General features: G+C 50.3%; 1 protein-coding gene across 2 annotated transcripts in view; it reads left to right on the top strand.

The window, feature by feature from the left end:
* LOC8036579 (beta-1,3-galactosyltransferase 5) overlaps nucleotides 1–15,549 on the top strand; it is a 182,466-nt gene that overhangs the window by 69,140 nt on the left and 97,777 nt on the right. Inside the window, exon 2 of one of the 2 annotated variants that reach the window (XM_040209818.3) lies at nucleotides 6,855–7,013. The gene's annotated coding sequence lies outside the window, so the exon portion shown is untranslated. Of the gene's footprint in view, nucleotides 1–6,760; nucleotides 7,014–15,549 lie in introns of those variants that run through there. The other variant, XM_040209819.3, reaches the window with a different exon arrangement.

Here is a 15,549-nt window from a genome sequence, read left to right as displayed (position 1 = left end):
TGGCCAAATTTAGAATAACGACGAAGACGCGTTGCTGGCGTCTGTCCAGTCGTCTCCGTGCAGTCTCATCGTGCAGTCTCGTTCTGTCGTCTTGCGCCGTATTCTTTTATACCCTCGTGTCAGGCACGTAGCGGCTGCTCGAAGCCCCCCGCGCGTGGGGGCGGAAGACGACTTTCCGTTCATGCTCCCCCGCGAGCGTACCCCCTGCCGCGGGTCTGCGAGCAAACGGCTCAAAATGCCGACAGAAATATAGGCAAATAAAAGAGACAATGCCGATGCAATTTTTTTTAAACAAATCTTACGAGGATGATTCAGTCATTAAGGTGATATATATATATTTTTTTTTTGTATAAGGACTTCTAATACAGAGAGAAGCTTACATTTTTTTTTTCTACGTAGTCTCCCAGCACTCTCACACACTTTTGCCATCTGTGCACAAGCTTCCGTATTCCCTCAGCGTAAAAATCTTTAGACTGATGTCTCAACCAGTCACTCACAACACTTTTGACTTCATCGTCACTTTCAAACTTCGTGCCTCTCGTGAACGCTTTCAGGGGACCAAACAGGTGAAAGTCTGAAGGGACAAGGTCTGGGCTATAAGGGGGACGTCGTAAATGTGTTTCGCGCTTTATATATTAAGGTTACGATAGTCAAGTGTCGGCGGTTGTCATCTCCGCGTGTCCGCGTCGCCTGCGTGGGCGACGGGCGATGGCGCGACCTTGACTGCGGGTCTGCTACCCTCGACCGGCGCGCAAATGGGACACAAGACGGATGTCCGCAGCTCGCCTGCGGGCTCACCATTACCCCACAGAAGGGGATTGGCGGGTCTCATCTGCCCGAAAGGGGCGGCTCTCTCACGGGGGCTCCCGGGGGACTCCGGTTCCGTGCGCCCGAGGTCGTCCAGGTCGTCACGCCGACGGTCGATGGAGGCGAGCGGGGGCCGACGACGACGACGGGAGGGCGCAGCACACGTCTCCAGAGAGGGCCCGACTCGGCGTTCCTCCCGAGTCGGCGTTGACGTCCGCGCGGGGAAGGGAGACTCGGTCGCCGCTTTGTCACGCAAGCCGGGCCCTAGCTGGCCCGACACGCTCGAAAGATCCCCGCGTCTCTGCACACCGAGACCTGATCACGGCTGTGTGTGCAGGGCCTGATCGTCGGCGAAACACTTTTTTTTTTCTCCTCCAAACTTGGCATTAGCTTTAAATCCAACTCCGTTTGCGACCCACAGCTCTTCGAGTTGAGACATTTAGTAAGGCTAATAATCGGCTATGTACAAGTCCCCCCCCCCCCCCCCACACACACACACACACACCCACACACGCACAAAATATTTTATTTCAGCTTAAAAGTATTTATCATTTGTCGCCGAATGTCGGGTCTCCGCCCAAATCTGGCGCTAGCCGTCCGGGCCAGATGCTAAAGTTTCAGGGCTCGCCGTTATCGGATTAAAAAGTTACAAGCGGTTTAGGGGAAAATGGAGGCCCACCAAGGGGGTCCACGAATAAATATATGTGTATAAATGGCGTCAACTACCGGGAATGGGCCTCATTTCGTCGTTTAGAGTTTCACAGAAAGTCGCTTATATGCTTTGAATAAGATTACGTTCTGAAACTGAGCGTTCGGCAACGCAGTTCCTTTCTAATTTTGTTTTTGTTTGTTACACCTTTCGACTGCCCTTCTCTTCAACTCATTCGTTCGGGCGTGTGGGGTGGGTAGTTTGCGAGTGTGGTGCGTGCTGGTGTTACGGTGTCCCTGCGTGCTGGCTGATTGACTTCACGTGTGAGTACTGTGCTTGGGTTCTATTTCCGAGCGCCTACATGACCATGTAATTTGCATCGAATGGTGGTTTAGAGAAAGTCAAGAGCACACAAGGTTTTGATTTCGCTTTCTCAGTACAAAATAATGGCTGTAGCCGCGTAGAGAAGCCTCGCTAAACTGCCGCGTAGTTACGGTACTTATGCAAGTTGTCAAAACTAGATTTTTGCTTCTAGTAACATGCTATAACGTTTTCTGTTTCTTGTCGCTCTCAGTCGCGTGGGTTCCGTATCTGGTCTGCGGGACGTAAAAATAATAGAACATTTCAACCTGGAATATGCAAGAAAATAGGCGAGGCAAAACAAGAATGGGTGACAATCACGCATTTTTCTTCCAGCGGCGCGAAGAGATCAAAACGATGTTTTACCGCATACCAGAAGTGACGACATTCAAGATGGCTGCGCCCTTGCGGAAAAGGTGTGGACGCCATATTTGAGGGCGCTGTTTAGAGCGCATGCTCAGAACGAGCTCACATTAATAGCCTGCTAAGACCGGCCATCTTGATGGTGCGGAATGCACGTTGCAAAAGAACTGTGGAAGCTCGCCGTGAATGGCCGCCAGTGAATACTTCCTATAGACTAGGGTGCCTTCATGTCAGAGCCGTGTATACAGAGAGTTTTGGTCAGTGGGAGGCACCCGCGGAGCCAGGCCGGGCGTGCACCAGACCCAGAAAGAGAACTTGGCATGCTCCCTTGGCCAACCAGAAGCCGAAAAGAATCCCCTAGGGTAGCGAGAAACAGTTTTAATTGTTTTAATAAGCGCGTAAGAGTTAAATGTAGTAACCCTTTATGGTTGAAAATAGGGTACACGTGATGTACCCTAGGATCCAGTACAATTGTACGCGCACTCGATGACATCAAGTGCGCGTGCAATTGTACTGGATCTTTATACAACTGCGCTCGCAACCGCTTTGCGAACGCGGATCCGCTTCCAGTCTAAATGAGCGGTAACTCTGTTTTGCTCGGACAGTGTGTGACCGCTCGGACGGCAGATTCCCGGCCCTTGGCACCTGGCTTAAGGATTATGTCGATCGTTTCGCTAGTCGCCCTCTTCCACATTCGCTAGTCGCCCCTCTTCCACCATGATTTTGGATGACCGTGGTTGAAACATCACGTGCACCATATTTTCAGTCACCGAGAGTTACTCTGACGCACTTATCAAGTTTGTTTCTCGCGACCACCGCTAGGGTATTATTTCGGGCTTCTGGTTTGTGAAGATGCCCTGGAACACGCCCAGCCCGCTTTCGGCCAATGGCGCCTCCTCATTTGTCTCCTATACTTCCCGACGAATGGCCAAACTCTCTACATATAGGCTCCTTGCACTGACGTCACATCGCATACTTTTGAACACCATGTAAGAGGAAGAGAGAGAAACTGCTTTTGTAAGAATTTTGAGTGACGGGTTAATCTTCTATAATCTTCTGGAAGGAGAGTAGCGACGCCTGTGCAAATCCGGGAGGCACAAAAGAGGGCCCTGATAAGAGGGGAGCTCCTTCTTCCCCTTTTCTCTGGAGGACATAGGAAGTGACGTCATGTGCAAGCCACGTATCAGCTCAGTTACGGAACTGCTCATAGACGCTGCATGCACGAACAGTACCCCCCCCCCCCCCCCCCCCCCTCACTCACCACGACTCGCCAAGCGTCGCTCGACGCGCCGCCGGACAGCTGCTTTGGTAACTGCAGCGTGTTCTATGGGAATCGGGCACGGCGAAATGGGGTCGGGATCGCTGGGATCGCTACGTACGTTTCGAAGCACGGCGTCTAAATGGCGCTTCATCTCTGCTCTTTGGAACGCACAGTTATGAAACGAAAATCTAGATGGCGCTTCGAACGACACTTGGCGGATTGAAATGAGTGACCGGGGGTACCCCCTTCCGCTTGAGTTCCACAACTGAGGTAATCTAATAACGTTGCCACGTATACGTGGCTTGCACGTGACGTCATTTCCGACATTGAGGCACCGTTCTATAAACCTTTTGCCCAAGCCCCAAGAGCGTTCAGCGGGTGTAGTTACTCGCGCTGCACGTGCTTGTGTCTGCAGTAGCGTAGCCTCCTCTATACGGCAAAGCCTGGCAGATCGCCACGAGACGCGGCCGCCGAAAGTGAAAAGGTAGAGCGGCAGGGCAAGATGCATGTAATGGGCGCCCCGCTGCGGCGAGACACCGAAGCACACTTTTCCCGAGCGATGGAATGTCCGCTCGTACTTCTCGCGTTCCTCGGGCTACCGCTTCTTTTCTCGTCGGGTTTGAACACCATGTTTCGGGTCCTCGCCGCTGCAAAAGCTGTGCGCTGAATACCAGACTCCCCGAGAAATGCTCTGTGCTACCAGATCGTCGCGCTCCAAATGTGCGACCGGGCACTGTATAGCTCCGTCGTCGAACTGCAAGGCTTTGTGAGTATAGAGGAGGCTATGGCGGCAGTAACTGTGCTAAAGCAAAAACCTAAAACAAGCGGTATCTTGCACGCGCGTTCATCAATGCCTTGTTTTGGTTATTTACTTCGAATCATAAACGGGGAAGTCGAGGGCGTGCGGCGCGTGTGCTTACATTCTCAGCATTCTACTTGGTGCTTGGGTAATTTAGCAATTAGCGGCGAGATGTTTTGGTGGCGCCCTCCTACGGTTCCCCCTTGTGACGTCATTACCTTGCGAACAACAAGTTCGATGGTGTTTGTAAATAGCATGGTGGAAGCCTGAAATCATTGCGCTCTGAAAGGAACACTGCCAACACCGTCGAAATTAAAGTTCTTTCATTCCTCTTATTTCCGTCGATGGTATACCCTTTCCGACGTCATAGTCAGCTTTTGGGCCAATCGTGGAAGGCCGACCACATTGACGCTTTCGGTCGCGCACGTCGCCAATAGCTGTATTCGATTTCATCTTCGTATCAAACATTAACAGTAATCGAAATTTTCACAATAGGGACTTTTAGCAAACCGTTATCATGTTCCGCGTACCGCGTTGCCGTAGCCTCTGAAACATGCTTTTAAGCACGCGTCCCGGGGTCACGGTATCACCCGGGCGGGCGTTTAAAAGCATGCTTCAAAGGCTCCGGTAGTGCGCTACGCGGAACACGGTAGCGGTTTGCTAAAAGTCCCTAATACTTTTCATTGCTCGTGGTCCGTTCAGACGGTTTAGGTAGTCCCGTTGAGTTCGCTTCCCATCGCGCACCGGTACACTGCGGGGAAGCCACATCAGTGGAGCGGACTGCAGCAGTGGGCACTGAAATCTTGCGTGTCTCGCTTCGCCGCAAGGCAGTCGTCCGCTGTGGGGGAAAAGTGCTCCTCCAGAGCAGGATTGTTTTCGCGTACGCGTCAAGTAGTTTTGACAACACAAGTGGAACTAGGTCAACGTTGGTATGGGCATTCCCTACCTTACAGTAAAATTTTCAAAACAAAAACAGTGTTCATAGCCATTGGCAGTATGAAAACAGCAGGGCGTCTCTTTCGAACGCCCCTGGCACGCGCTTATTGCCTTCCGTCGTGCCTTGGCTGCTCGTGGACGCTCGAGGCTTACGAGACGCCCAACTGAAATATATCCCAGGTGCTCTCATTTTGTCTGCGACTCTAATATGTATGGGCATAGCCTCCTCTATACTGACAAAGCCTGGCAGATCGCTACGAGAAGCGGCCGCCGAAATTGAAAAGGTGGAGCGGCAGACAACGGTTGAGAGGAGAGCCACGTGACGGGCACCCCGCTGCGGCGAGACACCGAAACACACTTGTCCCGACATGGCCTCCGAGATCCCGAAGTTCGCGCGCGCGCTTCGGGATCTCTGAGGCCATGGTCCCGAGCAATGTAATGTCCGCTCGTACTTCTCGCGTTCCTCGGGCTACCACTTCTTTTCTCGTCGGTTTTGAAAACCATGTTTCGAGTCCTCGCCGCTGCAAAAGCTGTGCGCTGAATACCAGACTCCCCGAGAAATGCTCTGTGCTACCAGATCGTCGCGCTCCAAATGTGCGACCGTGCACTCTATGGCTCCGTCGTCGAATTTCCAGGCTTTGTGAGTATAGAGGAGGCTATGGTATGGGATATCCTGACGAGTTGCTTTCATCATTGGTCGCAACTCCTGCATAAATCGCGACGGTTGCTCAAATCTCGGTAGTAACTTTGGTCTTGCTTACCCGGGGTCTTTCTCATTCAAAATAAACTTTGACGGAAAAAAAAAAAGGAAGAAAAAAGACCATGCAAGGACATCGCACATCATAATATTCCGAAGAGAAGGACGCGATGGAGGAGGAGGAGGAGGAATGAGAGGGTCAAAATTGAAGACAACGAATTTGCGGAAACAGAATAAAGGTTAAAGGCGAATTGATTTTGTCGTCGTTCGATAGCACGAGCTTGTGTTTCTCTTCGAGCCGTCTTTCGTAACCTTTCATCGATCGCTTGTTGTGTGTTCTACGGGACGAAAGTAGAAGGAGCTTCACTTTGTTTTCAAATAAGTGTCTACTCATTTTTTTTTAAATTTTAGTTTAATTACAGGGAATGCAGTGTTATGAAAGCTCACCAATCGCATCGTTGCTGTCACGACCGTCGGCGTCCCAGTTGGACGAAGCCGAGTCCAGTTCTAGCGCAGCTTTAAGGGCGTTCTCTAGAGCTGTTTAACGAAGCCGGCCGATAGAAGGAAAGTTTCCCCGAAAGTCGACCACAGTGCGCCGGGTTCGGTTGATTCCCGACCGCTCTCAATGGTCTGAGCCGACTCGTCGCCGCGAATGGACCGACAAACGCTCCTCCGTCCTCCTCCGGTCTCGTGCGAGGAAGCGCTCTTCCAGGCTGCCCGAGCGCTAAGCACGCTCCCGAACCGCGGGAGCGAAGAGGGCCGTGTAGGAAAGACCGGGAGAGGGGGGCACTGCCGATAGCGGTAGCGGCGGCGCTTCCCGCGCTGTGTCGTTGCGCGTGCGCAGCCTCCGCGAGAGCGAGCCCTGGCGATGGCGAACGGCACGAACGGCCTGCTGCGGTGGGCCGGTCGGCGCGCTCCATCGGTCGCGGCTCCGACGCCAGCGCGGTCGGCCCCTCCTAAGTCGCCTTCCTCGCGTGTCCAGGTGTCCCCAAGTGCCCTCTCCGGGACGATGACCGGACCCAGCACGGCAGGCAGCGGCCGGACGAGACAGCGACCGGGCAGCCGCTGTCGACGCCGCTGCTGCCTCTGAGCGTCACCGACCGCATTCCTGATACCATCCGCACTGCGTCCTCCACCAGCGGTGAGTCGGTGGGCCGCTCCGGCGCGTCATCTCTTGCCGGGGTGACGACGCTGGGTCCTCGTGCCGGGAGGGGGCCATCGGGGCTCGTGCGGGTCCCGTCTGATCCGGGGACCGTGGTGGGGCACGCCGGCCGGAGGGCCTGCCGCCGGCGGCTCCGCGTGGCCATCCGCTCCCCGGGCTGCCCGCGAAAATCGAACGGGGGGCGTCCTGTCGGCTCGACGCCGTCCGCCGCGATTGCTGTCTTCCTCCCCCGTCGAGTCTGTCTTTGGCCTCTCGAAGTGACCGGTGCGCATCGAGGCGGGCTTTCCCGCCTTGCGGATCATGAAGCGTGGGATGCATTCAGTGCCAAGGGCAGCCTGCGGTCCTAACCGCAGCGTGGAGCGCCTATTGAATCGAGCGAACGCCCTGACCTGTCAGCGTTACTTTGGGTGGTTTCAAAAGCGGCTCATGCTGTACACTATACAGTCGAGTCTTTGGAAACGAAAAAGAAAAAAAAAAAAGAAAAATGCTGGGAAGTTTTAACAAAGTATCGATCTTTTTTTCGGAAGGAGTCGCGTGCGGCACGTTGGCGGCACGCGTCCCCTTTCTTCCAAAGAGTGCGCATGAGCTGATGTTACTAAACTTTTTGAGTTCATAATGCTCTAGTCTCTGACGGAATGAGAACGGCAGGAAGGTCCTTCTGTTCTCCAGTTCCCAGCGCGAGGTTTTTATCTTCGGTAACGTGTCTCGGGAGCTTGGAACGCGCAGGTAAAGCGCGGCAAAAGGCAACGAGCGTCTGCTGGGAGAAATTGGAAGGAAACGCCTGGCCGTTCTCATTCTGGCAGTAGCTACACTAACTAGTCTTATCTTCCACAAAAACCCAGCCTCTCTGCCTGGTATGGGGTGCGTGCGATCGGTGGCCTATCCTATTTAAAAGGCTAATTTCAGTGCGTTCTCGATCGATATCCGGATGCTCAACAAAGACCGACGCATTGTTTATAAACAAGTGCGTTTGCTCACCCCGCATGCGCAGACAAGCTTGTGAGCATGATCCGTTTGGCAGCTGGCACCACCGGTTTTGCGTGACGTCAGAAGCGAAGTTGGTGCATAGCCGCGTTAACCAAGTTTCCACACACAATCGCTCAGTGGACCCTGTTACCGGATTCTTTTTGTATTAATGATGACCTGGGACCATTTACCTCAGGAAATGGTCTTGATTTTTAATGTTATTTATTTTTATCGCTTATGTATTCTCTTCCTTGACAGCCGAGGCTGTATGTATATTGAAGTGTTCTATTTTTTAGTTATTTACTGAGCGCATTAATCCATGGGCTGTACCTGCTATAATACTGAAGTTTCGGCTCTGCGAGTTTTTTTTTTGTAAATAAATAACTAGCCGCGTTAACCAAGTATCTTGTATCTTCCAACCTGCCTGGTTGTGGCTCGGCTAACGAGGTCGGTTCTACTGCCGCCTGTCCGCAGTCCACGAGTCTTGATTCGGAGAAGTCGGGTGGAATTATTACGTAAGAAAAAAAAAGTACATAGCATTGAAAGACGAAAAAAAAAAATTCTCATGTTTGTGACATTTATCAAAGCAATGGCCGCCTTCATACCTGTGTAATGGTTACGAATTTGAGAAGATAAAACTGCAAAACGTCTGCGAAACGAATATCTCGGTGTTACTGCCCCCTTCCCTTCCCTTCCCTTCCCTTCCCTTCCCCTGACCTGGGATAATATGACCGCTTGAACTGTAGTTTGCCGTAAAACGAACGGCCAATGAGCCGTGCTATAGCTGAAGCGAACTATCACGCGTACACCTACTCGTCTGCAAAGTTATTTCATTTGAAAACTCTGCACGTCGTACTACATCAGTATACGAAAAAAAAAAAAAAAAAGAGCACTCGAGTTTATCCAGCATCTCCCAGATGACGAGGCTGTAGTGGTGAACTATCGGCGTCACCTTCGATGTCAGTTGCTACCTTTTGGGCCCCGGTGTAGCATTTACTGAACGAAAGGCTGCCTAGAGGCTACCAGTACAAGAGGGACAAAGGACAAACACAAATCTCCAAACACAGCTAGGTGACTGGTGAGCGACCGAAAAAATCCGCCTGGTCCGGGTATCGAACCCGGGACCTCTCCATTACAAGTGGAGCGCTCTACCAACTGAGCTAACCAGGGGTTAGACGTCAGTCGAGCAAACGGGTTTTATCAGCTGCCACCAGTCTAACACCAACAAGGGTGAAGCTTGCAAATTTTAAGGTTATGATTATAATGCAATTAAATGAAAAGGTGCAAGCGAGCTGGACAAGAATGACGAAAATAATCCCCGGAGAAGGGGAACAAGAGGGACGAAGGACAAACATAAATCTCCAAAATGGTGGCGGCTGATAAAACCCGTTTTCTCTACTGACGTCTAACCCCCGGTTAGACGTCAGCAGACCGAGCTAACCCCTGGTTAACTCAAAAAAAAAAAAAAAAAAAAAAAAAAAAACTTTTGGTTAGCTTAGTTGGTAGAGCGCTCCACCTGTAATGGCGAGGTCCCGGGTTCGATACCCGGACCAGGCGGAGTTCTTCGGTCGCGCACCAGTCACCTAGCTGTGTTTGGAGATTTGTCCTTTGTCCCTCATGTTCCCCTTCTCCGTGGATTATTTTCGTCATTCTTGTCCAGCTCTCCTGCACCTTTGCATTTAAGTGCATTATAATTATAACCTTAAAATGAGGCATGCCCACCAAGCATAGCACCCGTGGTTCCGCAACGATCTTTCAGCTGCGTCCTCACAGTCGAGCTATTGTTGTATAGGAAAACTGGGCGAATGATAAAAGTAACAATTTTTTTCTCCGTACTTTGGTGTTTAAATATCACCTTTTTGACAAAAAAAAAGTCCTCTGTGGGAAAAAAAAAAACAAAAGCTTTTAAACCTTCGTTAATTATGTTTCTCAATCACGTTACTTAAAAGCTTCTCGAACGAAGACAATTTCCAACTCTAATTCACGTTACCTGGAGAAAAATATTGAAATTGTCTTCGTTACCGGTGCCATGATGGAGAAAACCACAAGTTAGTTCATTTTTATCGCATTTTTGTGGTAGATTTTTTTTGGCATGATTGAACTGCCAGCATTTTACATTGCCATTCGCCCGCTTTTTTTTTTTTTTTTCGTTAAATGCACGCTTGCCCAAGCGTGTCTCGGCAGCGACCGCGTTCTCTCCGTCTCCGCCGTCGCGGCGTCGCGGCGAAGTGTCGGTGGGCGAGCGGCGCGGGGCCCGAGTCGCGACCTCGAGCGTCTGGCCAGCGAGATAAGCCGAACCCGGAACCCCAGAGCAACCGCCCACCGCCACTGAGCAACGCAGACTGCGCTTTTATATATATATATATATATTTAATGCTTAGTGATCGATACCGGTTTACGATGTTCAGCATATACGCTCTTGGTTCCAATAATACCCGCCCTATCTCCATATTTCGTGCATTGGGAAGCACATGCGTTGGGCCGCTTGCCAAAGTATTCGTGACTCGGTCCGGAGGAACTGATGGATCGCAGGGACGGTGCGAGCCATGTTCGTCAACCCAGCGCTTTACGCGTGCCACGTGACTTCACGCTCCGCGCCCAACCCGAAGGTCACGTGACACTCTGGGAACTAGGAATCGGTTCCGGTAGCACATAGCGTCCGTTGCGGTTTATCGTAAAACATAAATAAAGGGACTTTTGATTGAAAGATGCTGCAAGTATTCGGTGCAGTTAGGAATAGAGGTCCGATTCCGCTCTTAAGGCAACATGATCGTGCACGAAGCTGTCCGGAGATGTAGTGTTGGGGAGGCAACTGCGCCTGAATGAACCAGAAGAGCTCTTTTCTGAAAACGGTTTGGTCCGGGTTGGAAGCTCGATGTTCGACTGTTCGGGAAAACGAGACACGCTTTGCGGATGCGGCGTCTGCCTCGAGTGCCACTTTGAAAGCTGTGTAGAAGCGTAAAAGTGCGCAGTATAACCCCCCCCCCCCCCCCCCCCCCCCCACACACACACACACGCATCGGTCTCTCTCTCTCTCCGATTTTCGCCGTAAAATAAACGAATTCCACTTTTTCTTTTTTTGCTTGTTATTGCGTAAAAATGATCAAAAATAGCCTCACGCGGTCGTTGTGCCACGTTTTCCACCAAAAATGATACAAAAATGCTCTTTTGTAAACCCGCTTTCACGGATTGCGTACGACTTTCGCGTGAGCTGTCTGCACTTTCACATACGTCAAGAACGTAGACAGCCATCTCGCCTTCTTGCGCTTGCCACCCCCTCGGGCTGCCGCTTCCCCTCGACTGACTGTCGTTTGCGGGGAGAACGTGTTGGGAGAAGGCACTCTCTCCACACTATACTCGTTTTCACCTAAAAAAAAAAAAAAAAAAAAAAAAAAAAAAAAAGTTTTGCGCATTGTTCATACGGCGGGCGAAGTGGTTAATCAACATCTTGTAAACCCTGAGATGGGGAACGTTTTTTTATCGTTCCCCAGTCTCAGGGTTGACAAGATGTCGATTAATTACCAGCTCGCCTGCACTCTCTCACTGCTTACGAAGTAGTTCTTACAAGATTTGGTTGTCGGAGGAAGAAGCAATGCCTTTGGCGTTTGAGACGTATATACGTCCCGATAAGATAACACATATCTAATCTAAAATGCATCTACATATAATGTCCCACATAAAGGGAGAAATTGGTAATGCTCCGCGAGACTCTTTTTGCTTTTTGGATATAATCGCGCGCGCGTAAGTAAAAAAAAAAAAAATAAAAAGAGAGAGAAGATCGACGGTTTGGTGTTTGCCTTGCAACCAGGCATCCGAAAGTAAAGGCGTGGCCGTTGTACTGTCGTGCAGGGTATATGCTGCGGTATTACAAAGCACCGCAAAGTTTTTTTTGCATTGATGTGGCATCGATGCAGTTTAAGCTCGCGGGCGTGATTCGGCAGTTGCCATCGATTGAAACGGTGTCGCCAAATTATTCTTTTTTTTTTCTTTCCAATTTCAGCTGAAATTATCTTGCGTGGGAAATAGCCATCTTTGATTGACTCCGCTGAGCAATTTAATGCGGACTTATGTTTGTTTACTTTGAGAAAAAGAAGCTATGTTTAGCCTACGGCTATAGGGTCCTTCGTTTTCGGGTTTTATAGCTTTTGAAAGTCGGGGGTTAAATATCGGGTTTAACGCACTGACCTCTATTGTAGTAGGCTGGATCGCGGATCGCGAGCACGCCGGTGGCACCACCGGCGGCCATTTCTTGACACCAGGCAATACACGCGAGTCTATGGGAGAAACACACAGATGGTAGGAATATTGAAGCTTGTATGCTATGCTTGAAAGCGAGTATATTATGATGTGTGATGGCGATCATTATATGGGGCGTTTGGAGGGCGAATCGGTATTTGTCAAGCGTTCGAATGCCAGTTAAAAAAATCAAACGTGCCGGAGCACCGACGGCTGAACTGGCAAACTTGCTCTCGTAGTAAAGTAAACAAAGGAACTTGCCGTCGATTAGACCGTCCTCGGGGAAGCCCAGAAGTTGATGAATGTCGACAAAGTTTCATGTTGACAGCGGCTTTCCGGGGGCGAGCGAATTCCGTGTAGCAAAGCCCTCAAGCTTGTCGCGGTAACTCTAGGTAACTCCCGTCTCATTGAGCTGCACTATATTCCTCGCCCAGCAGAGTCACTCTCCAAAACAAAACATTTATTTATAAGAACTGTGAGGGCTGTTAGTTTTAATGCTATTTGACAGGCTTCCCGAAAAGCAGCCAAAAAGCTTCAGTGCCGACAACAGCTTAGAAACGGGGGAAACGGCATCTCGTGTTCCCCATAGAGTCCCATGCATTTGGTGGTGTCAATCAATGGCTGCCAGTGTCGACACTCGGCCCCAGCTGCCGAGGACGCTGTCCGCGATCCAGCCCACTACAAAATTTAACCCAATTAAAAGAATATATATATATATATATATATATATATATATATATATATATATAATATGGTGCGCGCCTCTGTTTGGTTGCCTGTTGTCCAAAAGGCTGCCCCGCCTCGGTTGCTCCGAGCATATGCTCCAAGGCAAAGCGCTGGCCTACGGTTCCCTATATGGTGAGTTCGGATCCCGGCTGAGGTGCTCGGCGTCTGACGGAGGCTTATTGCCGTGAAGGGCGCCGTGTAACCGATGCGCGTTGAAAGATAGGGATCCCCACGTGGCCGCAATTAATCCTCAGTCCTCCGCTGGGGCGTGCCAGTTACTCTTCGTTGATTTGGCACGTAAAACATCCGAAGTTGATCTGATTTGGTCGAAAACCCACTCTTTCGTTCAATGGAGCAATAAAGAATCAGGAACAAAAAAAATAAATAAAAACAATTAAACGTCCTTTTTTTTTCTTCTTCTTTTTGCCTAGAAGCCGTGGAAGCATGCCAAGAAATTGTCCGGCCTCTCGGCTAAACAGCGTGCTCCCTTTTTCGGGCCACCCTGCGCATGCCTGTACCTCTCTTCTTGCACTAATAGAATTAGGCTAGGCCTCGTCGGGAGGCCAGGCGCACGGTGCACCCTTCCGCCGATCAGTCGGTCCCGGCCGCGTCGGCCCTATTAAAAGCTGCCAATCGATGTACACTGGCCACCGTCTCTATTATTACGCTTCACGATTGTTTCCGCTCGATCGTGTACGTCGGTCGGGTAGTGTGCCACCCCGCCGATGACGGACATTCCCAGTTGAGTTGTTGCGAGGGAGGTGGTACAACTAGATTCTAAATAACGGTTTTGGTTTTATTTGTTTTTTTAGCGTCGAGGGATCGTTGGCGTTGCTTCTTTGCGCATGCTGAACTGCAGAGCGTATCTTACTTTTCTACGGTGCACATTTTGTTTCTTTAAAAGCTTCGTTTGACCCGAGGCGGCCCTGGCGCAATTGTGAGCTGAGAATGCACGTGTGTGTCGGTGTAACGATATATATGTATACCTCACATTCTGGGACCTGCAACGAGAAAACGTTCCTTTTCGACTGTGGATAGATTCGAGTGTAACTCTAGGGTGTTATGGCCGCTGCTCGGGCCTTTGGTGTTACACCGGACAACACCGATAAATTACCGCCAGTGTCACGTTAGGTAGGGTGGAAAAGAAACTAGAACAATATAGTCAGTCGTGTTGTGTTTATTATTTTATTCTCGATGCAATTACTATAGACTTTTTTTGTGTACTGTCGTCCCCAACCGTGTAATAGGGGTATCCGCTATGGGCGACGAAGAAGTAATAAAATGTTTATACCTGTAAATAGTGAAAAAATAGAGGGGAGGCAAAACGAGAATGTTTGACGGTTACGCTTATATCCTAAATGTCTTCCATTGGCGTAGCGACGGCGAAACCAGGTTTTCGCCCACACTGGAAGTGACGACAATTCAAGGTGGCGGCGCTTTTTTGAAAAAGCTCTATAGGGGTGTGTATTCAAGAGAGGAAACCCCTGGATTTGTGCGCAAATGAGTCAAGCGGTCCGAATATCTCGGGGGTTTTGGGCAAAACATTGCCGAAGTCGTGAACATATTTGGAAATGTCACTTCATTACATGCTTTCGTTGGCTCGATGTTGCTGTTTGCGTGGTATCCCTGTCGTGAGTTCTGACTTGCCAAGCGGGACCATGTTTCACAGGCGCTGACTCGGTGTGTTCCAAAGACCCGAACCCAACTGATCAGTGTATCGGTGGTCCTGTTGACAGGCCTATATTCATACAATAAGCACTGGTAACTCCAACACTTTTTTTTTTTTTTTTTTATGCGTAGCACTTGTTTGAAAAACGAGCAGAAACTCGGGATTCGAACATGCACGATTCACTCGGAAAGACGGGTATTTTCAGTTGCATTACTTCGGCGGTACCTCGCTCACTTCTCAAATGCAAGCCGCCTGGGTGGCTCCGAGGCAAAGCGCTGGCCTACGAATCCCCAGGTGGCGGGCTCGAATCCCGGCCGAGGTGCCCGCAACATGACGGAGGCTTATTCCGGAGAAGGGGCCGTGTAACCGAGCTTTCGGTTGCACGTCAAAAGATCCCGAGGTAGTCGAAATTCATCCTCGGTCCTCCGCTGGGGCGTGCCAGATGCTCGTCGTTGGTTTGGCACGTAAAACACCGCAATTGGACTTCTTTCTCAAAAGCAGCGCGGCGATGAATGAGGGCTGTTTCAGTTTTTCATTTCCCCCTGTCACCGTCGTTTTACCCTCTCGCTTTGCAGGACCCCTGGAAACTTCTGCGCAGCGAGGCGATTTTTATGCGATCGCATGCTGAGTTAAAACTTTGGATTTGGGCTAGTTTGTTCATTATGATCTGGAGGACTTAAAAGCGCCAGGAATCACGGAGGGTTTTGTGTAGACACGTTGAACTGGCATTGCCATCATTTTGTTTTTGTTTATAGGATGCTTTTGTCACAAGGGAATGGCAAGATAGGCAGGAGTGTTCACACATCTGTGCTGGGTTGAATGCCTAGATTAAATCGGCTAAAAGTGATCGCCAGTTCGTGTTGTGTCTCTTCCTCGTCCGTGTTTTTTGCGCTTTTAAGTCCTCCAGATCATTACGTT

Source organism: Ixodes scapularis, unplaced genomic scaffold, assembly GCF_016920785.2.
Source record: "Ixodes scapularis isolate PalLabHiFi unplaced genomic scaffold, ASM1692078v2 PGA_scaffold9__187_contigs__length_104089568, whole genome shotgun sequence".
In the NCBI taxonomy this organism is placed as follows: domain Eukaryota; kingdom Metazoa; phylum Arthropoda; class Arachnida; order Ixodida; family Ixodidae; genus Ixodes; species Ixodes scapularis.
This window is presented reverse-complemented; position numbering and strand designations above follow the sequence as displayed.